The sequence below is a fragment of the Hyperolius riggenbachi genome, chromosome 2, assembly GCF_040937935.1.
Source record: "Hyperolius riggenbachi isolate aHypRig1 chromosome 2, aHypRig1.pri, whole genome shotgun sequence".
NCBI lineage: Eukaryota > Metazoa > Chordata > Amphibia > Anura > Hyperoliidae > Hyperolius > Hyperolius riggenbachi.
Genome location: NC_090647.1, coordinates 434,354,462 through 434,380,449, shown reverse-complemented (window position 1 = coordinate 434,380,449; position 25,988 = coordinate 434,354,462). Strand labels below are relative to the sequence as shown.

Below are 25,988 nucleotides of genomic sequence, written 5' to 3'. Positions count from 1 at the left end.
ACCTCCCTACTTCATCCCCCACCTCCTCCCCCTACCACATGTCTGTCAGCTGAGGACTTTGCATCATAGTTCACAAGCAAGTTTGATGCTATGCGTAATAGCTTCAACACACAACATTTTTTACTAGCTCAACCATCACCTGTAAATTCCTTCTGTCTGCCTGCACCCTCACTCACTACTAACTGCCTTCCTCCAGCTCCACAAGACCACTCTCCCACTCTAACATCTTTCACCACACTCACTGAACAGTGTCTTTCCTCGCTTATCTCCAAAGTATATCTCACTACCTGTGCCCTGGACCCCATTCCCTCTCATCTAATTCCCCAGCTTTCCTCCTCCTTTAATCCCGCTCTAACAAATCTATTCAACCTTTCTATCTCCACTGGCACTTTTCCTTCCTTATTCAAACAAGCTATCATCACACCACTTATCAAAAAACCCTCTCTTGATCCAACTTCTCTATCCAATTACCACCCTGTCTCACTACTCCCCTTTGCTTCTAAACTGCTGAAACGTCACATCCATTCAGAATTGTCTGCCTTTCTCTCTACCAACTCCTTACTTGACCCCTTTCAATCTGGATTCCGCGCACACCATTCCACTGTAACTGTCCTTACGAAAGTTGCTAATGACCTACTGGTAGCTAGATCCAAAGGCCAGTTCTCCATTCTAATACTCCTTGACCTTTCCTCTGCCTTTGACATGGTTGATCATGCTCTGCTTCTCCAGATGCTGTCATCTTTAGGCATTAAAGGCCTAGCACATTCCTGGATCTCCTCTTATATTTCTGGACACTCTTACACTGTCTCCTTCTCTAACACCAAATCCTCCCAACACCCACTGTCTGTTGGTGTACCTCAAGGCCCAGTTCTTGGGCCACTTCTTTTCTCAATCTACACTTGTGGCCTGGGAATATTAATTAACTCTTTTGCTTTCCAGTATCACCTCTATGCGGATGACACCCAAATCTATCTTTTAGCTCCTGACCTGTCCTCACTGCTATCCAGAGTTCCCAACTGTGTATGTGCCATTTCTGCATTCATGTCCTCCCACTTCCTCAAACTCAACATGAGTAAAATGGAAATTGTGATTTTTCCACCATCACTATCTACACCCCCACCAATTGCAACCATAACTGTAGACAACACCCCAATAACCTCAACCTCTAAGGTCTGCTTCTTGGGGGTTATACTTGACTCAGAGCTCTCCTTTAAAACTCCCATTGCCTCATTAACCACCACCTGCTATTTCCTGCTCAAAAATATATTCCGTATCCGTCCCTTCCTCACACAAGAGGCCACCAAAATGCTTGTACATGCCTTAATCATCTCCCGCCTAGACTACTGCAAAACCCTGCTCTGTGGTGTACCAAAAAACAGGCTAGCACCTCTCCAATCCCTTCTAAATTCAGCTGCCCGCCTCATTCCCCTTTCCACACTCTCCTCTAATGCAGTCCCACTGTGCCGTTCTCTCCCCTGGCTACCCATTACCCAGAGGATCCAGTTTAAACTCCTGACTCTAACATACAAAGCCCTTCACGAGTTGTCCCCTCCATACATCTCCTCACTAATCTCAAGATATTGTCCCTCCCGCATCCTTTGCTCCTCCCAAGAAATTCTCCTGGCCTCTAAGCTGATCACCTCCTCACCTGCTCGCATCCAGGACTTTACACGAGCATCATCCCTCATTTGGAACTCTCTTCCACAGCCTGTACGGCATGCTCCAAACCTGCACATCTTCAAACGCACTCTTAAAACACACCTTTTCAGACAAGCTTATAACATTCTATAGCCCCTATTTACTTATCTGTTCACAATGTGATCAGAGGCAAAGGGTCACTGTCTCATCCATCCTCCACCCCCTTACCTAGTGTGTCCCCCACTACCCTTTAGATTATAAGCTCGCAAGGGCAGGGTCCTCCTCCTAATGTTTACTGTTTTTGTCGCAATATTTGTGCTGCTTGAGACTCTGCTGTCGTCTTATTGTTCTTTGTAGCGCGCTGCAGAATATGTTGGCGCTATATAAATAAATAATAATAATTAAAAAGTTCAGTCCCTAAGGTAATATTTATGTTTTTATAGTAATTTTTTGTTTTTTTACAAACAATTTTTGGGGCAACTATTGCGGCGTGTGGGAGGCAATGGGTCAATTTAAAAAGTAGAAATAGTTTTTTTTTTTATTTAAAAAAATGTTTTTGAATGTAATTTTACTATTTGGCCACAAAATGTCCTCGCACATAGCTTCCCGAAGCGTAGTATTATTACACATAGAGGAAGCAATGCGTGGATGTGTAAGTATCGGCTTTTATGAATGGCAGCGCTGTCTCTTAGAAGGCAGAGATCATTTATACAGGGACTTAGATCAATGATTGGGAACTGTGTTCCCATTCATTGATCTCCCAGGTAACGATTAGCAGTGGTAACGATCACAGAAGCGCGGGGGGGGGGGTAAGTGGGGGAGCAAGCGAGAAGGGACATAGTAGCTACGTCCCTGCATGGAGATGGGGCATTTTGCAGGGATATAGTTACTCATCCTGGGGGAGGGGAAGTGGTTAAATATGTACAGCATGGGTGTAATAATTCCCCCCCTTTCCCCCCTGCTGCTCTGAGGCATGGGCAGGGTTTTTGGGGCCTGTACCTCCTTCCTCTAACCCCCCTCAAGTGCAGCCCCCATTCCCCCACAAAAACTGTCCCCGCCACCTCTTACTAATGCCTGGAGCATGTGCAATATATTCCTGCTCCAGCACTGCGGGTCTCCTCCATGATTCAAATCCAAACACTGTTGGCGTGTTTTTGCAGACTCTCGATCACATGACCAATTTGAACTGGTTAACCACACTTTCATCAAACTGTCAATCACAACCTGCAAAACTGAAATCCTACACATTTAGTGAAGTAATCTTCTATGGCAGGAGTTACATTTGCTGCCATGCTATTAGTCTATGGTACCTAAAACTATTTATCTGTGAAGAGAAAGAAAAGCACTATGCACAGAAAACCATCTGACAGTCTTTGGAGAGGATGTTATAAGGTTTGTTATATTATGAAGGGACATTAATGTTACTGGATTGTTGTGTTATCAACCTTTTTACAGCCACTTCTACAAATGGTTCTGTGGCTTTTCAACGCCATTACATGATCCATCAGAAATGTTATATTACATATAAACACTCTTAGATTTAGCTTGCTCTCAGACTACACAGTTCAGAATATTGAGAGGATTAGATAGAACGCAACCTTTACTTATACTCCATTATTACATTATTATTATTATTATTATTATTAATAATAATAATAATTTGAAAGCCCCAATTTATTCTGTGGCACAGTACAGCATAGAAAACAAGCATGGGGTACATAATAATAGACAATGATATTATTATTATTATTATTATTATTATTATCATATATATATATATATATATATATATATATATATATATATATATATATATATATATATATATATATATATATATATATATATATATATATATATATATATATATATATATATATATATACAGTGGGATGTGAAAGTTTGAGCAACCTTGTTAATTGTGGCGATTTTCCTGTATAAATCGTTGTTTGTTAGGATATAAAATGACAGTTACATATATCACATAGGAGACACACACAGTGATATTTGAGAAGTGAAATGAAGTTTACTGGATTTACAGAGAGTGCTCAATAATTGTTTAAACAAAATTAGGCAGGTGCATAAATTTGGACACCACAAAAGAGAAATGAAATCCGTATTTAGTAGATCCTCCTTTTGCAGAAATTACAGCCTCTAAATGCTTCCTGTAGGTCCCAATGAGAGTCTGGATTCTTGTTGAAGGTATTTTGGACCATTCCTCTTTACAAAACATCTCTAGTTCATTCAGGTTTGATAGCGTCCGAGCATGGACAGCTCTCTTTAACTCACACCACAGATGTTCAATTATATTCAGGTCTGGGGACTGAGATGGCCATTCCAGAACGTTGTACTTGTTCCTCTGCATGAATGCCTTAGTGGATTTTGAGCAGTGTTTATGGTCGTCATTTTGTTGAAAGATCCAGCACAGCTTCAGCTTTGTCACTGATTCCTGGACATTAGTCTCCAGAATCTGCTGATACTTAGTGGAATCCATGCATCCCTCAACTTTTGTAAGATTCCCAGTCCCTGCACTGACCACATAGCCCTACAGCATGATGGAACCACCACCATATTTTACATTAGGTAGCAGATGTTTTTCTTGGAACGCTGTGTTGTTTTCCCTCCATGCATAACACCCCTTCTTATGCCCAAATAACTCAATGTTAGTTTCATCAGTCCACAAAATGAAGCTGGCTTGTCCAAATTTACTTTAGCATACCTCAGGCAACTGTGTTTGTCCTGTGGCCAGAGAAAATGCTTCCTCTGCATCACTCTCGCATACAGCATCTCCTTGTGTAAAGTGAGCCAAATGGTTGAACGATGCACAGTGACTCCATCTGCAGCAACATGATGTTGTAGGCTTTGGTGCTGGTCTGTGGGTTGACTCTGACTGTTCTCACTATTTTATGTAGAAACCGCTGCGCTCTCCAAACCTGCAATAACACATAAACTCCACATAGGGTAATATTGTATGATCAATACAGTCTCTCCACACCCCTCGTGACTTGTGCTCCCCAAGCAGCAATTCTTGGTGCTCCCACTTCCCCTTTTCCTAAATGCTCACCAGATATATACCACCCCAGTTTTCAGGTGGATCTTAAGCAGTGATTGATAATCAACTCTTTTGGCTCTGTAGGGGAAATAAAAGGAACTCCACATAGGGTAATACAGTTCAGATAACAGGACAACTTTTAAAACAGCACTATCTTCAATTCCCACAGTGTCACCAGGTGAATGTGTCACTCCACACTACAAGCCACACTTCTCACCAGATGGAGCCCACCTCTCAATTCAGGTGGAGACTGCGTTATTATTGCTTCCAATCAAGCCACGAATGATGCCTCTTTAAGATAACTCGTTTAATCCAGATAAAATTCTCCATAAAACGATAAAACAATAGAAAACCACATAGCGTAATATAGTCATAAAAAAGAAGCCTCTGCGCGCTCAATGCATTACACTTACGCGTCCAGAGTTTAAATCAGCGTATCACATAGTAAGCATGCCAATGCCCATCCGCCATCCGGTGTGCTATTCAGGTAGCCACGCTCTCATCTATCCGCGCAGTCCCGCTCCACTCCTTTCCCCGGATCAAGGTTTTCCGCCGTGCACCAAAGTGTAGACCGGCCGGTCCGCTTCCTGGTGTGCGTTCGACGTCAGACGTAGCTCCGCCCTACGCGCGTTTAGTCCTCACGCCAGACTCATCAGGGGCAACGCCTCCTAACATCTGACGTCTCCTAACATAGTGTGTCCTCGCTGGTGATTGATGGATCACCCGTATTAGCGAGATGGGCATTGTTAACAATTTTTCTTCATTAAAACATGTGAACAATCAAATTACATACATAAATACAACTGGCAATTGCTTATAAGAGAACAAGTGACCATTAGTCATGCCAAACCCTTGTTCGAAAGTTGCGCCCTCTTATGATGTATGTGTATACACTACCTACTATATCTCATTGGAATTACTACCATAGTGCCCTCCTGTGGACTGTTCAATGATGGCAGTTATTTTCTGTGTTTAAATATGATACATAATATCCCTTAGAACCCAATACTCTACCTAACCACTCTTCTCCCCTCTTAGTGATTGATTAAACCCTTTCAGTGAGGATCTCAGATAACTTGTATTCTAAATACATGTTTACCTTAATGTACCTAAATACATGTTTACCTTAATAATAATTAGGTAGAGTATTGGGTTCTAAGGGATATTATGTATCATATTTAAACACAGAAAATAACTGCCATCATTTAACAGTCCACAGGAGGGCACTATGGTAGTAATTTCAATGAGATATAGTAGGTAGTGTATACACATACATCATAAGAGGGCGCAACTTTCGAACAAGGGTTTGGCATGACTAATGGTCACTTGTTCTCTTATAAGCAATTGCCAGTTGTATTTATGTATGTAATTTGATTGTTCACACGTTTTAATGAAGAAAAATTGTTAACAATGCCCATCTCGCTAATACGGGTGATCCACCAATCACCAGCGAGGACACACTATGTTAGGAGACGTCAGATGTTAGGAGGCGTTGCCCCTGATGAGTCTGGCGTGAGGACGAAACGCGCGTAGGGCGGAGCTACGTCTGACGTCGAACGCACACCAGGAAGCGGACCGGCCGGTCTACACTTTGGTGCACGGCGGAAAACCTTGATCCGGGGAAAGGAGTGGAGCGGGACTGCGCGGATAGATGAGAGCGTGGCTACCTGAATAGCACACCGGACGGCGGATGGGCATTGGCATGCTTACTATGTGATACGCTGATTTAAACTCTGGACGCGTAAGTGTAATGCATTGAGCGCCCAGAGGCTTCTTTTTTATGACTATATTACGCTATGTGGTTTTCTATTGTTTTATCGTTTTATGGAGAATTTTATCTGGATTAAACGAGTTATCTTAAAGAGGCATCATTCGTGGCTTGATTGGAAGCAATAATAACGCAGTCTCCACCTGAATTGAGAGGTGGGCTCCATCTGGTGAGAAGTGTGGCTTGTAGTGTGGAGTGACACATTCACCTGGTGACACTGTGGGAATTGAAGATAGTGCTGTTTTAAAAGTTGTCCTGTTATCTGAACTGTATTACCCTATGTGGAGTTCCTTTTATTTCCCCTACAGAGCCAAGAGAGTTGATTATCAATCACTGCTTAAGATCCACCTGAAAACTGGGGTGGTATATATCTGGTGAGCATTTAGGAAAAGGGGAAGTGGGAGCACCAAGAATTGCTGCTTGGGGAGCACAAGTCACGAGGGGTGTGGAGAGACTGTATTGATCATACAATATTACCCTATGTGGAGTTTATGTGTTATTGCAGGTTTGGAGAGCGCAGCGGTTTCTACATAATATTTACTCCGAATTGGACTTTATCTGCAGCGATCCCAATACCGATTGGACAGTGAATATAAGTGTCATATATGAATTGTGGACTTTAGACATATGTGCAGTATATAGATTCTGGCGCAGTGTGTGTTTTAATATATTTTTTATAGTTCTCACTATTTGTCGCTTCTGTATATGTGAGATTTTTATTGGTCTGCCACTTTGAGCCTTAACTTGAACTGAGCCTGTGGTCGTCCATTTCCTCAATATGTGGAAACAGACAGCTGAAATCTCTGAGACAGCTTTCTGTATCCTTCCTCTAAACCATGAAGGTGAACAATCTTTGGCTTCAGGTCATTTGAAAGTTGTTTTGAAACCCTCATGTTGCTACTCTTCGGAGGAAATTAAAAGAGAAAGGGAACTTGCAATTGACCCCCTTAAATACTCTTTCTCATAATTGGATTCACCTGTCTATGTAGGTTAGGGGTTTCTGAGCTTACCAAGCCAATTTGAGTTCCAATAATTAGTACTAAAGGTTTTGGAATCAATAAAATGACAAAAGTTCACAAATTTATGCACCTGCCTAATTTTATTTAAACAATTATTGTGCACTTTCTGTAAATCCAATAAACTTAATTTCACTTCTCAAATATCACTGTGTGTGTCTCATATGTGATATATTTAACTGACTTTGTTTATCGTAGCAACCAACGATTTATACAAGAAAATCATCACAATTAAGGAAAACACCAAGGGGTATATAATGATACAGACAATAATATATATATCATATATGGACACTGGTACAAAATACAGAACTGGTGTTTACAATGACAGATGTAACACAATGAATAACATGTATAACAGAGTACAAGCTATGAAGTGAATAACAAAGACACAAAAGAGTGAGAGAGCCCTGCCCTAGTGAGCTTACAATCTAAAGACGTATATACACAACATATAGATATGGGTACATATCTATATGCTATCTATATTTTTCAAAAATAATATTTCTAGTTTTTAACATGTTCTATGTTGTCCTTGTACTATTTTCAATTAAAATAGGTTGATATACACAACATTTAGATATGGGTACATAATGCAGCATTGGTCACCATCATAGTAATTTCAATGACAAATATAAAATGATGAACAAAATATATAGCAACTTCCAAGACACAAGAAGGTAAGGGGAAGCTGCCCTTGTGAGTTTACAATCTAAAGCAGGGGTCAGAAACCTTTTTGGCTGAGTGAGCCATAAACATATTTTAAAATGTCATTCTATGAGAGCCATACAATATGTTTCAAACTGGCACAGTGTGCATGTGCAGCAGAGGGCTCACATCCCTGTTGCCATGGCAATGTGTATACAGTTGATCCTCCGGGCAGTGGAATTGTCAGTCACGTCTTCAGTTTCTCTTGGGTTTCAGACACATCAGCAGTTTCTCCAAGAGCCAAACAGGAGAAATACCGACTAACATGCTTGTACAATTAGCTAGCTGACTTGTGGGTTGATTCACTTTGTAGGACGAGCTCCCCAAGTGACAGGCAGCCTATTGTGCCAATCAAAGTGCAGGGACCTTGTCCTACAATGTCACTGACCTGACAGGATCCAGGGTGGGACTAATGGAGTGGCTGTTAGTTTTGAGGGGAGCGCAAGTAAATTAGTAGTGCACGCTACAAATTTTACTAGCGTTGCTACACTAAGCTGCGCTGCTTGAGCTGTGTAGTTTAGTACATCAACCCCTAACTGTGAGCCAGATGTAGCCATCGAAGAGCCACATCTGGCTCCTGAGCCATAGGTTTCCTATGCCTGATCTAAGGGAATAAGGAGGGATGAGAGAAAAGGTGAGGTTACATAATATGTTTACCTGTAGGCAGTGTGTTTTAAAATGTATATTTAGTAAGGAGCACAACTTGATCAGTAGTTGAAAAAGAAATGACCTAAGGAAGAATGTATGCTTGTCTGAAAAAGCATGGAATTCAGTAGAGGGATGAGGCTCATGAGAAATCCTGTATATGTGAATTTGAGGAGGTGATTCGAAAGGAGGACAAATGTGTAGAGAGTGGAGATTGTAGTTGGGGTGGAATCAGTTGCTTTTATGATTATTTTCTCATTGTTGACTTGGTTAAAAGTTATGCCATGCTAATTAGATTGTTAGTGTTTGTGTTCTTCAGATCTTTAGTCCAGTAACAGGGTCAACAATGTGTGTAATGGCCCTTTGCCAGTCCATTTAGAGGTTCACTTTCTTCCCCCCCAAAAAAATCACATTAATTTACAGGAATTTTTAAATTTTGACGCAAAATCATACGTCATGATTATCAGAACATTTGTTATTTGTAATCGTGTGTTGCAATTTTGCATTAAATCATAATTCTATGTCTTATTCGTAATTCCGTAATTTAGCAAAATTATGAAAATTAGAGGTAACACAAAATTGTGATTTACTGTTTTACATGAAAATTTGTCCCGTAAAAATACTTGTAATCATGAAATTTTTTTATAATTAAAAAAATGTCATCACCAAAACGATTGTAATTGTTAACATTTTGTTTATAGTTATACATATGCAAAATTGTGTGTATGGTCATACTTTTGCAAAATTTAACATCATTTTTCATGATTGTGATTTTTCCATTATGATCATAATCAGCACATTGCGATCATCACTAGTCTATTGAATATATCCTTTAGATGGTATGAACATACCATAAAAAACATCTAGGTCATGTAGGTGAATAAATTGCAGTGATAGAGAGGTCACTCTGGGTCACCTAGAGACATGTTCCATCTCTGACAGCTCCTAAATAGGGAAAGGAAGTCCACTGAATATCTTGCCGTAATGGCTTAACATACATCACCATAAGACATTCATGTCCATCACACATTTATTATCATGGAGCATTGAATCCCATGGCAATCTTGTCCCCTCCCTATTTAAATCATTAGCAGCTACATGACTGGAATGTTATTTAGATGTGAACTAGTAAATGGTGATGGGTAGAAATAAGATTTATATTTTAATGTAATAACTTCATTCTGCAGCTTTCAGACATTGACTGGTTAGGGGGAAAGTGTAGCAGAATAAATCTGGATTGAATTGTTCATCTCCAGTGGCAGCTGTCCCTTAATCTATAGAATATGAGATGTATGTTTTTTTGCAACCACCAGCAAAAAACAACATCAGAACATCTATTCCTGGAAATGTGGAGAATTTTTTTACTTTACGGAAGACAGTGATTGGAGCAAGTGTATATTTAATAACAATTTTTATAAAAATTATAACTAAACAACCTTGTAATACTAAATGTAAAAACACAGAAGCTGATTTTTATACAACTAGCAATCTGCACTCATGTTATGGGGATGCAATTTCTAAACAGATCTGTTTTTTGACTTTTGTCTTAAGCTATTTATTTTGGTGACAATTGCAAAACGTAAAGCGAATGCAACACAGAAGAGAAATTGCCTGAGTCATATCTGTTCAGTAACAAGGTTATTAAATGTGCCATGAACAAAATAAAAATGTGGAAAGCAGCTAAGGTGATCGAGAAGCAGCCAAGCAAGTAATTAGAAGATACTGACCAGATAAGAAAATGTCCTAAACAGCAATTTTAATTCAAAATGACACTGAGGTATGAAGGTTATTTCAAAATATGGCTTTTAATGGATAAACATAGTGTGACATCATATATAGAGCACAAACCTCACCTTCCACGGACCATTGGGTGAGGCTGATAAGGAATAAACTTGTAATGTTTAGGTTCTTCATAGAGGTCAACACAATTGAAGAAGAAGTCACAAAAAGTAATGGATCCTTATTTTTTTAGGACTCTGTAAATAATTAAATGCAAATTCTTAGAATACAAAAAAAGGATTTGTATACTAGTGGTATTGCCTCAATTAGTGTTGGTCAAATTTTGTGCATTGCAGTTTGCCAGGCAAATTGTGAACATGCTCTTGCCCATTCATGAATCCATGAACCCCAAAGCAAATGCATGACCATACGCAAACCCTTAAAGTAAGCATTCACTGCATGCGCAGTCAAGCTTTCTTCTGATTGGCCATCCCAGCCCAGTTGACCTTAGTTTAAAGGTCATGCTGTGCACTATGGGTAATGGGTTTGCCACTGGGGAATGGGATTAAAAGCTTGTATTAACCAGCCGATGCAAATGCATGCTTCCCAATGCAAGTGTACATTTGCAAACATGTCCACATGAACAAAACTGTCCTTGTAATAACAATGGACATAACTTAGAAGAGAAACACTAACCAATAGGACAGAGAAAGACCTGTACAGATGCACCACTAGCATGGAGACTAGCAATGTATTCTGTTGCTATGGGGGGGGGGGGTGGATCACTGATGGATTGGTGTGGGACTGACATCTCATAGCAAGTGGGGAGGATTTTGCTCTTAGCCATTGATTGGCCTGATCAATCTACCAGGCTTATCGCTGGCTGAGGTGTCAGGTACCATTGGGGGATAATATGTCATCAGAGGTGGTTGTTATCAGATGCCTGAGCCATGTTTTTTCTGTTATTATTCATATTGTTAATTAGAGCGTGTGTTAGAGGCTTAAAGAGAACCTGTACTGAGTAAAAATATTTAAAATAAACACATGAGGTAACTTCAAATGAACATTACATAGTTACCTTGCCATCAGTTCCTCTCAGAAGCTCACCATTTTCTGTTGACAATAATCCCTTCCAGTTCTGACAATATTTTGTCAGATCTGAAATATATCAGTTGCTGTCAATAAAATATCAGTTGCTGTGAGTTATAGCTGAGAGGAAAACTGATGTACCAGGTAATGTCCATGTTTCCCTATGGCTCAAGTGGGCGATGTTACAGTTTAACTGTGTGCTGTTTGTTTTGTTTTGCTTTGGCAATGCTAAATGTATTTGGTCCTGCCAATAAAGCTTTTTTGGATTTGGATTTGGATTTGGACCAGAAAGCTGTTATGGGTAATGGCCATTTTCAAAATGGAGGACGAAAAATTCCCTTGATTACAGTGAACAAACAGGACGCGGGACAGGAGAAAGACACTGAGGAGTAGACTACATGGAAGGTAAGTATGACTTGTGCAAGCTTATTTTGACTTTTAATCTTCAGTTCAGGTTTTCTTTAAGAGAAGCACTGTAGCACTGGGTAAATCTTATAGTGTTTAAAACTGCCTATCTAATAATAGTCCAATATGCATTACAGGGCCTTGTTCATTTACAAACATCTCAAATTTATAAAGGGCTTGAATCCACCTAGTATAACAGCCTTAATTTTTGGAAAAGTAGTATATGTGACCTTCACAACAAAGGTAAAATCTGTTCATTATAGAACACACCTCTGCAAAAAGGCCCATTAACAGTTGAGATGGCCGAACTGTTCGCCAGAGAACAGTATTCTGTGAACTTCCACTGTCGCGGGGAACAGTGAAAATTTGGCGTTTTCAACCCGCCCCCTATACATCATCATTGAGCTAACTTTGACCCCTTACCTCACAGTCAGCAGACACATGGCAGCCAATCAGCTAGCACTCCCTTCTAGACCCCCCTATTAAAAAGCAGTTGTGGTGGCCATATTGGATTCATTCTCTGCCTGCAGTGATAGTGAGAGCAGCGTCAGACTTGCTGCAGTTAGGTAGGGAAAGCATAAGCTAGGCCTGTGTTCTTGTTCCTCACTGACTACTTACTGTAAGAACCCCAAATAGCCCTTTCATCGGACTCCTGTGTTTTTTTTTTGTGTGTGTGACACTCCAAAGCCCACTGACACCCAGAGCTGTGCACACTACTGCTATTTGTTGCCACATTAATATGCAGGCACAGAGTACCACTCCAGTGCATTATATTTCACTGTATTCTTATAGTACTATTGCATGTCTTTGTGTGTGACACTCCACAGCCCACTACTTCTCTTGTGGCCACATTAAGTTGTAGGCACAGAGTACCATTCCAGTGCATTATTTGTAGTAATGTAATGGGATTTTTGCACTTTAGTGACTGCGTCAACTCCGTAATTTTTGGTGAGAATTTTGGCATGGATCCCCTCCGGCATGCCACAGTCCAGGTGTTTGACCCCTTGAAACAACTTTTCCATCATTTTTGTAGGTTTTAAAATTTGCCTGTCTATTGACGACTATGGCGGTTCGCCAGACGTGCCTGTCTGCCAACATTTATAGAAGTTTGCGTTTGCTGTTTGTGAACCCAAAATTTGATGTTTGTGACATCTCTAATTAATTTTTTCATCAGATGTGATGTGATCTTTTAACACTATTTAACCACTTGAGGACCCACCCTTTACCCCCCCTTAAGGACCAGCGCTGTTTTAGCTGATCTGTGCTGGGTGGGCTCTGCAGCCCCCAGCACAGATCAGCGTGCAGGCAGAGAGATCAGATTGCCCCCCTTTTTTCCCCCCTATGGGGATGATGTGCTGGGGGGGTCTGATCTCTCCTGCCTGCTGTGGGTGGCGGGGGGGGGGCACCTCAAAGCCCCCCTCCGTGGCGAAATTCCCCCCCTCCCTCTCCTACCTGCTGCCCCCGGGAGATCTGGGCTGCACAGGACGCTATCCGTCCTGTGCAGCCTGTGACAGGACGTCCCCTGTCACATGGCGGCGATCCCCGGCCACTGATTGGCCGGGGATCGCCGATCTGCCTTACGGCGCTGCTGCGCAGCAGCGCCGTACAAATGTAAACAAAGCGGATTATTTCCGCTTGTGTTTACATCTAGCCTGCGAGCCGCCATCGGCGGCCCGCAGGCTATTCACGGAGCCCCCCGCCGTGATTTGACAAGAAGCAGCCGCTCGCGCGAGCGGCTGCTTCTTGATTAATTAAGCTGCAGCTGGCGACGCAGTACTGCGTCGCTGGTCCTGCAGCTGCCACTTTGCCGACGCACGTTATGAGTGTGCGGTCGGCAAGTGGTTAACTATTAAATTGTAGAGAAAACTGCACAGTGTATGGTGGAAATCCATCTAAAACAACTATATGGTCAATTGGATCAGGAAATGTAATCAATCTAAATGTTGGATTTAACGATCAAATTGGAAGAGGGAAAATTTACTAACCAACCTGTTTATGGGAGCAATCGATAATTACCTTCTGATTACTTTTGATCGTAAAAAGTGCGTTGAAAGATCACAAAAAAAAATGGTACCGCTAATGGGCACAGGCAGCGAAAACACATTCTGCAAGGACAGTGCAAATTGTAATAAAAACAGATCAGATTTTCTTTTCCATTGAGCTGTCCAAAGTAAAAGAAATTCTAGTTGGTTGCTATGGATGTGCACATTGACCATGGTATGTTGATGCTTTACACTGCCTTACTGAGAACTAAAAATCCCATAGGAAAGAATAAGTAAGTGCACACAAGTGCATTTGTGTGTATACTGCAGAGCCTACAGAGCCTGACCAAAGGTGCTTTAGTTTAGTCAGTCTGGCCATCAAGCTTGTTGCTTGCCAAAGAAAACAAACTATCCTGTAGTTGTTCTTTTATCCTAGGTTTCTTATAATTCTAAATGAAAAGTAATTCCCTGGGAGATCTTAGTCCTCTGCTCTGTCTGTGACCTGCCCTCTAGCAGGCTTCTTTGACCTGTTCAGATGTGTTTCATGACCCGGATTTGTTTTCTGTTTGAAACATTCATTGTGATGTATTATAATGGCTTCCTAGGAGATTGAACCATGCTTCACATGAATATACACACGCCATGAAATCCACCTTGTCTTTTAATCAAAACCAAATATAAAGAATGCACTAAATAGGCACTTTATCATTAAATGCATTCTGTTTTACAATTTAGCATTTGATTGCCAGTGCTTCAAAACTGTATTAGTGTACACATTCTGGACATGCTTTGGTGCAAACTTGTGTTTTCTATTACAGAAGTTACAATTCTGAAATGCAATTACTACAAACTTTACGGTTGATTCAGAAAGACTGCAGAATGAGATTTAGCTCATGTGCACACAGATAATATATGATGGAGCACCATTCGGTATGCTCTGTAGCTGGCTGAGCTTATTTGCCCATCTTCCATGGCCCCGGAAGCCCTGCGTTGTGTGGAACTTGTTATGCTGGTAAAGAACAGAGAGAAGCTCTGGTAATGTGAGAGTTCCCTCTAACTCTGTTTACCAGCTCATTATGGTTTTCAGCATTGAAATAATGTCACCTAACAAAAGGGATAACACAGCCTCTCCTTTCTTGCAAAGCATCATGTCCACTGCTGATGGCTATGATAGTTTTTGAGAAACCCCTTGGCCTGGTAGGGTAATAAGGTTTGAGTGTTTATGGGACTATCAGATCACCCTTAAACAGAGCAATCAGATAAATATCATCTTTTGGTCTCCTGAGACACCTTCCATTCTTGCCCAATTAATGTAAAGTTGCATTCACTAAAAACACAGGGACCCATATGCAATTAACTTTTTCTCCTGAGTTTTCTCCTAGGAGATAATTGTCATATTCTCTTTAAAATAAAGCATTTTACAATTCATCACATTTTTAAATGCTTCTTAATATTTTTTTGCTTTCTGGTGGTTTAAAATGCATTTTATGACAAGGTGTGAAAATATCACCCAGGGGAAAAAGTGAGTTACAAATGGGCCCTGGTGCTACAATTTATTGCATGCAACTGCTTGACTGCAGTCTTCCATTTGTTTTATAGCAATCTATCTCCATCTCATGTTGGTTGTTGTAAAATTATCTTGCTTATCTGTGTATCCCATCATGGCTGAGCATCTATGTCTCCCTAATGCCAGCCCTAGGGAAGTATATAAACAACAGTTGGGTTGGGATGAGCTTGAAAAACATAACTTTATCCAGAGACTCAGGGGTCAGGGGCAGGGCAAGTATAACTCTGGGAGCTGAGTCACACTTTTTTGGCTTGTTTTGTCAGGCTGCAGGTAAGATTATTTAATAAGACAAAATCACATGTCTGCTTTGCATTGTCAGCCACACCAATGCTGAGAGTAAGTCCTATCCACCCCATAGATGGATACACACACACACGCTGTACAAAAACCTAATCATTGTTTGGATTGGATATTGATCATATGTCTGTATAAATGTGACTTGTGCTGTGCAGTTGACACTCATCAGGGAGGAGAATGAATATTATTGGATTGTTTTATGGGACTAGTGTTGGTCTTCGGTTCTGGGTTTTTTCATGTGGAAACTGGATTATGCCGTACACCACAGTTCAGCACCAAAGCTAGTGGAGAGGGTCAAATGTGTATGGACCATGCTGTGCTAGGCCACAAGTGTACATGAAGTGCAACGTGGACCACCCCCCTGTGACCCTCTCCACTAACTTTGGTTCTGAACTGCAGTCTAGAGCATAATCCAAATGAAGAAACCTGGATTCCAAATCCAAAAATATATCTGACTGCTGTATTCCTCCACAGTGTTACTCCACAGTGGAAAGTTTCTGGCTGCTCTCACACCCTCCCCCATCAATACAAGATAAAGTATGGGCTTGGTTGGTCATGTTAATCTCTGCAATGAAGATTGACCTTAAGAAAACCATAAGGGAAAAAAGATAATAAAATACCTTTTTTGCCTATAACAATTACCTATTGTCTGTACTTGTAGAATCTGAATGAACACTGTAATCACCTGTCCCAGTTGGTTTGCCGCTCATTTTTCTTTGTTTTAGCTTATTTATAGTATTTATACAGTAATGATAGACAACATGTTTTTAACCACTTACTTATTGAACTTATGATAGAGAACATTCATTATGCGACTCCAGGGTAAAGCTATAAAAGATAGTTTTGTTCCGTGCGCAATATTAAGGAAGCCGTTGTACCATTTTCCAGTCTCAGAGACAATTACAGCATCTCCTCTGACTATTAGTATCTTTTATCTGATTGATTTACTATCAAAATGAAATATGTTTTGTCAATTAAAAATTGACCCTGTTTCACACAATAAGCTCTTCCGGGCTCTAATTAAAGTCCTGAGTGTAAAATGGGTTATTTGGGAAGATTCTCTGTTTCCTCCCTGGGGCATTCACAATCAATAGATTATCCAAATTATAAACTAGTGAGTAATCAGAACTATCAAACCACCAAGTCTACCAGGGCCATTGTTTTCTTTTGTGCTTTAGTGAGCATTTTAATGGCCTCTTCTACTATTGGAATTCACATCCTTTTGCTACATGTTGAAAAAACTGTGGCACATTTAACCTCGTTGTGAAAAGACATCCTGTGTTTTTGTGCCTCTGAAAAGTCTGCTTCACAAAAAGCATCCACAAGGCAATACAAATAAAGTTGTGACACTGGACTGTCAAGAGAATAAAAAATTACTGAGGCTTGAAAAATGGGCATAAGCTGAAGTTGAATGTGTGGTCTCACAATGCTTAATTCTTTGTAGCATTTCAATGCTGTTCTGTGTTTTTCATCGTTGTTGTCAGACTTTTGTTCAACAAAACTTTTATGCTCTGCTTCTTCCTGTATGTAATTTGTCCTCTGTGTGTTTCATGACTGCGGAAATGATACAGCCGTGATAAAAAGACACACAAAAATAAAGAAAATAGTATTATAATAATAAGTGAATATACCTATCCTGTATAAGGTTTCATGCTACAAATATATATTCAGGGACTAGATTTTTACCATGAAAAGAAGGTATGGCTAAGATGGGTTATTAGCTTATAGCTGAAAGAGGAACCATAATGTTTCTGAAATGTATAACAAATGGTGACGTATTTATTGCTGGCAGGTACATCTCTGTGGAATGTTTGTTTACTGAGAGTTCCAAAGTCATCAGGAATAATACCTCGACTCCCAGAATGCTCTGAGAGGAGAATTCTGCCTAGCTAAACAGCCAAGCCAATCACTGGGAGTTTAGGGCTACATACCAACTTATAGCAATATATAGATATAGGACATGTTGCTGATAATGAAACCAGGATTCTTAAGGTAAAATTGGGTATCCTAAATAATTTACTACATTCTACTATGTGTCACTTTGGTGTGGCTTTAAATAATAGTACCTTACTGGGCATTGGTGGCTTGATGATGTGTCATTTTCCTTGTTTTTTTATTTTATTATCTCAGTACACCATGTTACTAAATGTGCTCACTGACCTGTTGGAAGCCAAATTCAAGCTGAGCTTTTCTTCACAAATGTGCTGCTCTCTGTGGCATATATGTGCTTTATTTTCTGAAAAACATTGTATTACCTCTCAGGGCCATATGCAATTCATTTTTTCTCCATAGTTTTCTCTTAGGTGATATTTTTAAACTTGTCAATAAAATGCCTTTTAAGCCACCAGAAAGCAAGAAAATGCTCAAAATAATTTTGATAGTACTTATTCACCTACTTTTTGGTACTTTTTTAGTTAAAAAATGGCAGAAAGTTTTTTAAAATTGAGGATGAAAAATTATATCCTGGGAGAAAACTCAGGAGAAAAAGAGAATTGCATATGGCCCTCAGTGTGCTGTAGAAAGTGATAAAATCAGAATAGCTAAAATACTGTAGTCTGTACAGTTTATTGTTTAGTACCATAAATGTGTATTTTACATTGATGGTACAAACATTCTAAATCAGAACCAACACCTAATAACAGATACAATACACATATTTATGTTTTTGTATTATCATCCATTTAAATAGTAGTTGCAATATTCAGATTGCTAATCACACCATCTCTATTTATTATTCCATGTATAGTTATGGTAATTGCAGATCCAAATACTCCAAATATGTACATCATCTTTAGCTCTACCTGACCTGACTATTACTTTTATTGCCGATGTGTTTCAGCTAATGATTGCTGGCTAACTCCTTTTGTATGTAATACTTAATTGCTTTTCATTGTTGGGTTATTGAACTGGATGTTAAGTGTCTTTGGTTAATGAATCTCCTGTTTGTAAAGTGTAAACCAGTAATCAGTATTTGAGTGGGTGGATGAACTGTGGATGATGTTCCAGGAACCTTTTACAGTTCTTGAAATGGGGACAGTTAAGAAAGTCAAGTATTTTCTTGACATCAAATCAAAGTATGAAAGGTGATTTCCTTTTTAGTGCTGACTATTTTCAAGACATCTCATTCTCAGTCATCTGCATTTGAAATAGGTTATCAAGAGGACACTTTATTTCCATTCATAAAAATGGGTAAAAGTTTTAAAATTCAGCTGGGAGGCAGTGGTGGACATACCTGGGGAAAGCAGACACGAAAGATTGTCTGAATTTATACAAACACATTTATTAAAGGTACTCCAAAGGATGCAACACGTTTTGCAGGCACAGCCCACTTCATCAGGCAATTAAGTAGGGACAAAACAGAATTCCGCCAAGGACACGTGTAGCGCCTCTGTGTCCCAGAGGTGCTACACGTGTCCTTGGTGAAATTCTGTTTTGTCCCCACTTAATTGTCCACCACTGCCTCCCAGGTGAATTGTAAAACTTTTACCCATTTTTACTCTGCTGGCGCCTCTGTTCATTCTTCACGATACTGTGTCCACCCCTGGTGGAGGGGTGACCTTCCCCCTTTTTTCCTATCTACAGAGAGCAACATCTTAATCATGAGTGAGGACAGGTCTAATCTCCTCACCTGCTTATACAGTGGTTGCCTAAGAGGTAACCCATGTTTGTGAGTATATATATTTCACATTTCTCATTTCTCATTTGTTTTAAGACTTACTACACTATATTGGGCTCTCGGTTTCTCTCATTTTACTTTATTTCCATTGTACTTACTCTAATTAGTATAGTCTTGTTGTAATGCTTTTATGTGGCAACAGGTAGAGCATCAAAAATAAAGCTGTATTTTAGTCTATGTGAAAGGATAATTCATGCCCTTATGCTGTAAGTACTTAAGTTTGTCCTTGTATTGGGTTCTGGTGAGCATAGTAGGTCTCAAGGTGCCCCTTAAGGGTACAATTGTTTCACCAAATGCAGTCTTTGGATGAGATTTTAATGATCAAATTGTATATAAAATGTGCTGTTTATGATCAAATCTAACTTCAATATTGTTTATACCTGGTGCTCTTTTTTAACCTGAGCCTTTATTACATGCGCACAGATTATTTTGTAGATAAAAATGTAGATATGTATATACAATATGCACTCAAGGGGCAGCTTTTACTTTGCTGTTTAAAAACATCTGCCATTTTTATAAATAATGTACACCGGGATTTGTTTAAATGAATAGACTCGAAGTGAAATGTTGACGTTGAGAGGGTTGAGAGTGATCAGAGAATGTGCTCAAACTACCAGTAAATGCTGAAATCCACTGAAGGAATACTTAGCAAAGTGGAGCAATATAAGCTGACTATGAATAGAAGGTTTGGGCTGTACACTTTATATGGAAGGGCATTCCAATGTACAGATAATCCATATGGCAGAGAGTTGCAACATACAGCTGCTACATAAGAAGGAGACGTTAGTCTACATAGAATCCATAAAACTGAGGCTTGTGATATCTCCCTGAAGAGTCAACACAATCTATACCAGCAGGTTTATTATTGCTATTTTCTAGCAGTAAAAGCTGCCAAAAGTCCAGAGGTTTTTTTATCACTTTAAAAGAGAAGTCTATCTCTCTATATCTATCTATGTATCTATATCTACCTTGCTTAAGAATGAAGAGATTCATTCAAAATCTGACACATGAACTCCTGTTATGAATATATGACTGTTGGGGGTGATAGGAGCACCCTACAAGGGAAAAAGCTCAGAGATAATGGGAGCCTAGATGGTGCAATATGTCACAGCAAGTGATAGGTGGGGTAGAGTAAGAAGTAAGAAATACTCTCAAAGGTTGGTTGCAGAAGGGCAACCAACCACTATAGGAAGGTGAAGTTGCATGAACTCGACTCCTCTTGGGTCTTCACGCAAGCTGGAAGCAGACACACTCTTGAAAAAAAACAATCCATTTGTTCTGGGGTAGTATAAAGCACCAGGAACCAAAAGGACAACACCCCTCCACATGGAGGGTGCTGGTATCCACAAATGAGGTGACTTATTTGCGGCTACAAACACCCTTCAGCACTTTTATTTGGCCTGACGAAGTGGGCACATACCCACAAAACATGTTGCCAGTGCATATATTAATTTTTTTTTTATCTAATACATGAATTTGTCTTCTTTGAGGTAAGCCACCTCACCTTTTCTATTTTATTATTTTTAACAAAGTTTGATTTTACCTGGATGCCTCTTCACGCCCTTTTGTCATATTATGAATACTTGCCTTTAACCACTTCCCGACCGCCTAACGCACAGAGGCAGCCGGGAAGTGGAGCCCTGAAGGACCGGCTCACCCACAGAGGCGGCGGTCCTTCTAAGGGCATGAGCGGAGCGATCGCGTCATCCGTGACGCGATCCTCCACCGGCGCCTGTCACCGCTCGCTTGCCGCAACATCCCGCCGGCTATACGGAAGCGCCGGCGGGATGTTAACCCCGCGATCGCCGCATACTAAGTGTATAATACACTTTGTAATGTTTACAAAGTGTATTATACAGGCTGCCTCCTGCCCTGGTGGTCCCAGTGTCCGAGGGACCACCAGGGCAGGCTGCAGCCACCCTAGTCTGCACCCAAGCACACTGATTTCTCCCCCCCCTGCCCCAGATCGCCCACAGCACCCATCAGACCCCCCCCTGCCCACCCCCCAGACCCCTGTTTGCACCCAATCACCCCCCTAATCACCCATCAATCACTCCCTGTCACTATCTGTCAACGCTATTTTTTTTTATCCCCCCCTGCTCCCTGCCCCCTCCTGATCACCCCCCACCCCTCAGATTCTCCCCAGACCCCCCCCCCAGACCACCCCCCCCTGTTTACTGTATGCATCTATCCCCCTGATCACCTGTCAATCACCTGTCAATCACCTGTCAATCACCCGTCAATCACCCGTCAATCACCCCCTGTCACTGCCACCCATCAATCAGCCCCTAACCTGCCCCTTGCGGGCAATCTGATCACCCCCCCACACCAATAGATCGCCCACAGATCCGACATCAGATCACCTCCCAAATCCATTGTTTACATCTATTCTCTCCTCTAAACACCCACTAATTACCCATCAATCACCCATCAATCACCCCCTATCACCACCTGTCACTTTTACCTATCAGATCAGACCCTAATCTGCCCCTTGCGGGCACCCAATCACCCGCCCACACGCTCAGATTGCCCTCTGACCCCCCCTTATCAATTCACCAGTGCATTAATTACATCTGTTCTTCCCTGTAATAACCCACTGATCACCTGTCAATCACCTGCCAATCACCTATCACCCATCAATCACCCCCTGTCACCCCCTGTCACTGCCACCCATCAATCAGCCCCTAACCTGCCCCTTGCGGGCAATCTGATCACCCACCCACACCATTAGATCGCCCGCAAACCCGCCGTCAGATTACCTCCCAAATGTATCGTTTACATCTGTTATCTTCTCTAAACACCCACTAATTACCCATCAATCACCCATCAATCACCCCCTATCACCACCTGTCACTTTTACCTATCAGATCAGACCCTAATCTGCCCCTTGCGGGCACCCAATCACCCGCCCACACGCTCAGATTGCCCTCAGACCCCCCCCCCCCCCCCTTATCAATTCGCCAGTGCATTAATTACATCTGTCCTTCCCTGTAATAACCCACTGATCACCTGTCAATCACCTGCCAATCACCTATCACCCATCAATCACCCCCTGTCACTGCCACCCAACAATCAGCCCCTAACCTGGCCCTTGCGGGCAATCTGATCACCCACCCACACCAATAGATCGCCCGCAGATCCAACATCAGATCACCACCCAAGCGCAGCGTTTACATCTATTCTCTCCTCTAAACACCCACTAATTACCCATCAATCACCCCCTATCACCACCTGTCACTGTTACCCATCAGATCAGACCCTAATCTGCCCCTTGCGGGCACCCAATCACCCGCCTACACGCTCAGATTGCCCTCAGACCCCCCTTATCAATTCGCCAGTGCAATATTTACATCTGTCCTTCCCTGTAATAACCCACTGATCACCTGTCAATCACCTGCCAATCACCTATCACCCATCAATCACCCCCTGTTACTGCCACCCATCAATCACCCGCTGTCACTGCCACCCATCAATCACCCGCTGTCACTGCCACCCATCAATAAGTCCCTAACCTGCCCCTTGCGGGCAAACTGATCACCCACCCACACCAATAGATCACCCGCAGATCCGACATCAGATCACCACCCAAGCGCAGTGTTTCCATCTATTCTCTACCCTAAACACCCACTAATTACCCATCAATCACCCCCTGTCACTGCTACCTATCAGATTAGACCCCTATCTGCCCCTAGGGCACTCAATCACCCGCCCACACCCTCAGAATGCCCTCAGACCCCAGCCCTGATCACCTCGCCAGTGCATTGCTTGCATCTATTCCCCCCTCTAATCACACCTTGAAACACCCATCAATCACCTCCTGTCACCCCCTAGCACACCTACCCATCATATCAGGCCCCAATTTGCCCCGTGTGGGCTCCTGATCACTCGGCCAAACCCTCAGATCCCCCTCAGACCCCCTTCCGATCACCTCCCCAGTGCATTGATTGCATCTATTTTCCCCTCTAACCACCCCCTGAGACACCCATCAATCACCTCCTGTCACCCACCTAGCACTCCTATCCATCAGATCAGGCCCAATACAACCTGTCATCTAAAAGGCCACCCTGATTATGACCGGTTCCACAAAATTCGCCCCCTCATAGACCACCTGTCATCAAAATTTGCACATGCTTATACCCCTGAACAGTCATTTTGAGACATTTGGTTTCCAGACTACTCACGGTTTTGGGCCTGTAAAATGCCAGGGCGGTATAGGAACCCCACAAGTGACCCCATTTTAGAAAAAAAGACACCCCAAGGTATTCTGTTAGGTGTATGACGAGTTCATAGAAGATTTTATTTTTTGTCAAAAGTTAGCGGAAATTAATTTTTATTGGTTTTTTTTCACAAAGTGTCATTTTTCACTAACTTGTGACAAAAAATAAAATCTTCTATGAACTCGCCATACACCTAACGGAATACCTTTGGGTGTCTTCTTTCTAGAATGGGGTCATTTGTGGGGTTCCTATACTGCCCTGGCATTTTAGGGGCCCTAAACCGTGAGGAGTAGTCTTGAAACCAAATGTCGCAAAATGACCTGTGAAATCCTAAAGGTACTCATTGGACTTTGGGCCCCTTAGCGTACTTAGGGTGTAAAAAAGTGCCACACATGTGGTACCGCCGTACTCAGGAGAAGTAGTATAATGTGTTTTGGGGTGTATTTTTACACATACCCATGCTGGGTGGGAGAAATACCTCTGTAAATGACAATCTTTTGATTTTTTTACACACAATTGTCCATTTACAGAGGTATTTCTCCCACCCAGCATGGGTATGTGTAAAAATACACCCCAAAACACATTGTACTACTTCTCCCGAGTATGGCGATACCACATGTGTGGCACTTTTTTGCACCCTAACTGTGCTAAAGGGCCCAAAGTCCAATGAGTACCTTTAGGATTTCATAGGTCATTTTGAGAAATTTCGTTTCAAGACTACTCCTCACGGTTTAGGGCCCCTAAAATGCCAGGGCAGTATAGGAACCCCACAAATGACCCCATTTTAGAAAGAAGACACCCCAAGGTATTCCGTTAGTAGTATGGCGAGTTCATAGAAGATTTTATTTTTTGTCACAAGTTAGCGGAAATTGATTTTAATTGTGTTTTTTCACAATGTGTCATTTTCCGCTAACTTTTGACAAAAAATAAAATCTTCTATGAACTCACCATACTCCTAACGGAATACCTTGGGGTGTCTTCTTTCTAAAATGGGGTCATTTGTGGGGTTCCTATACTGCCCTGGCATTTTAGGGGCCCTAAACCGTGAGGAGTAGTCTTGAAACGAAATTTCTCAAAATGACCTGTGAAATCCTAAAGGTACTCATTGGACTTTGGGCCCTTTAGCGCAGTTAGGGTGCAAAAAAGTGCCACACATGTGGTATCGCCGTACTCAGGAGAAGTAGTATAATGTGTTTTGTGGTGTATTTTTACACATACCCATGCTGGGTGGGAGAAAGATCTCTGTAAATGGACAATTGTGTGTAAAAAAAATTAACAAATTGTCATTTACAGAGATATTTCTCCCACCCAGCATGGGTATGTGTAAAAATACACCCCAAAACACATTATACTACTTCTCCTGAGTACGGCAATACCACAAGTGTGGCACTTTTTTGCAGCCTAACTGCGCTAAGGGGTCCAAAGTCCAATGAGCACCTTTAGGCTTTACAGGGGTGCTTACAATTTAGCACCCCCCAAAATGCCAGGACAGTAAACACACCCCACAAATGACCCCATTTTGGAAAGTAGACCCTTCAAGGTATTCAGAGAGGGGCATGGTGATTCCGTGGCAGATTTCATTTTTTTTTGTCGCAAGTTAGAAGAAATGGAAACTTTTTTTTTTTTTTTTCTCACAAAGTGTCATTTTCCGCTTACTTGTGACAAAAAATAATATCTTCTATGAACTCACTATGCATGCCTCTCAGTGAATACTTTGGGATGTCTTCTTTCCAAAATGGGGTCATTTGGGGGGTATTTATACTATCCTGGAATTCTAGCCCCTCATGAAACATGACAGGGGGTCAGAAAAGTCAGAGATGCTTGAAAATGGGAAAATTCACTTTTTGCACCATAGTTTGTAAACACTATAACTTTTACCCAAACCAATAAATATACACTGAATGGGTTTTTTTTTATCAAAAACATGTTTGTCCACATTTTTCGCGCTGCATGTATACAGAAATTTTACTTTATTTGAAAAATGTCAGCACAGAAAGTTAAAAAAATCATTTTTTTGCCAAAATTCATGTCTTTTTTGATGAATATAATAAAAAGTAAAAATCGCAGGAGCAATCAAATAGCACCAAAAGAAAGCTTTATTAGTGACAAGAAAAGGAGCCAAAATTCATTTAGGTGGTAGGTTGTATGAGCGAGCAATAAACCGTGAAAACTGCAGTGGTCTGAATGGAAAAAAAGTGGCCGGTCCTTA

The 25,988-nt window shown here is 41.3% G+C and overlaps 1 protein-coding gene and 1 long non-coding RNA gene across 7 annotated transcripts in view; both read left to right on the top strand.

Annotated features, from left to right (window-relative positions):
- Positions 1 to 25,988, top strand: part of IL1RAPL1 (interleukin 1 receptor accessory protein like 1) — a 1,893,014-nt gene that overhangs the window by 618,564 nt on the left and 1,248,462 nt on the right. The window lies entirely within an intron of this gene.
- Positions 2,884 to 25,988, top strand: part of LOC137544542 (uncharacterized) — a 40,215-nt gene continuing 17,110 nt past the window's right edge. Inside the window, exon 1 of the long non-coding RNA XR_011025904.1 lies at positions 2,884 to 3,030. This is a non-coding gene — a long non-coding RNA (uncharacterized lncRNA). The remainder of the gene's footprint in view (positions 3,031 to 25,988) is intronic.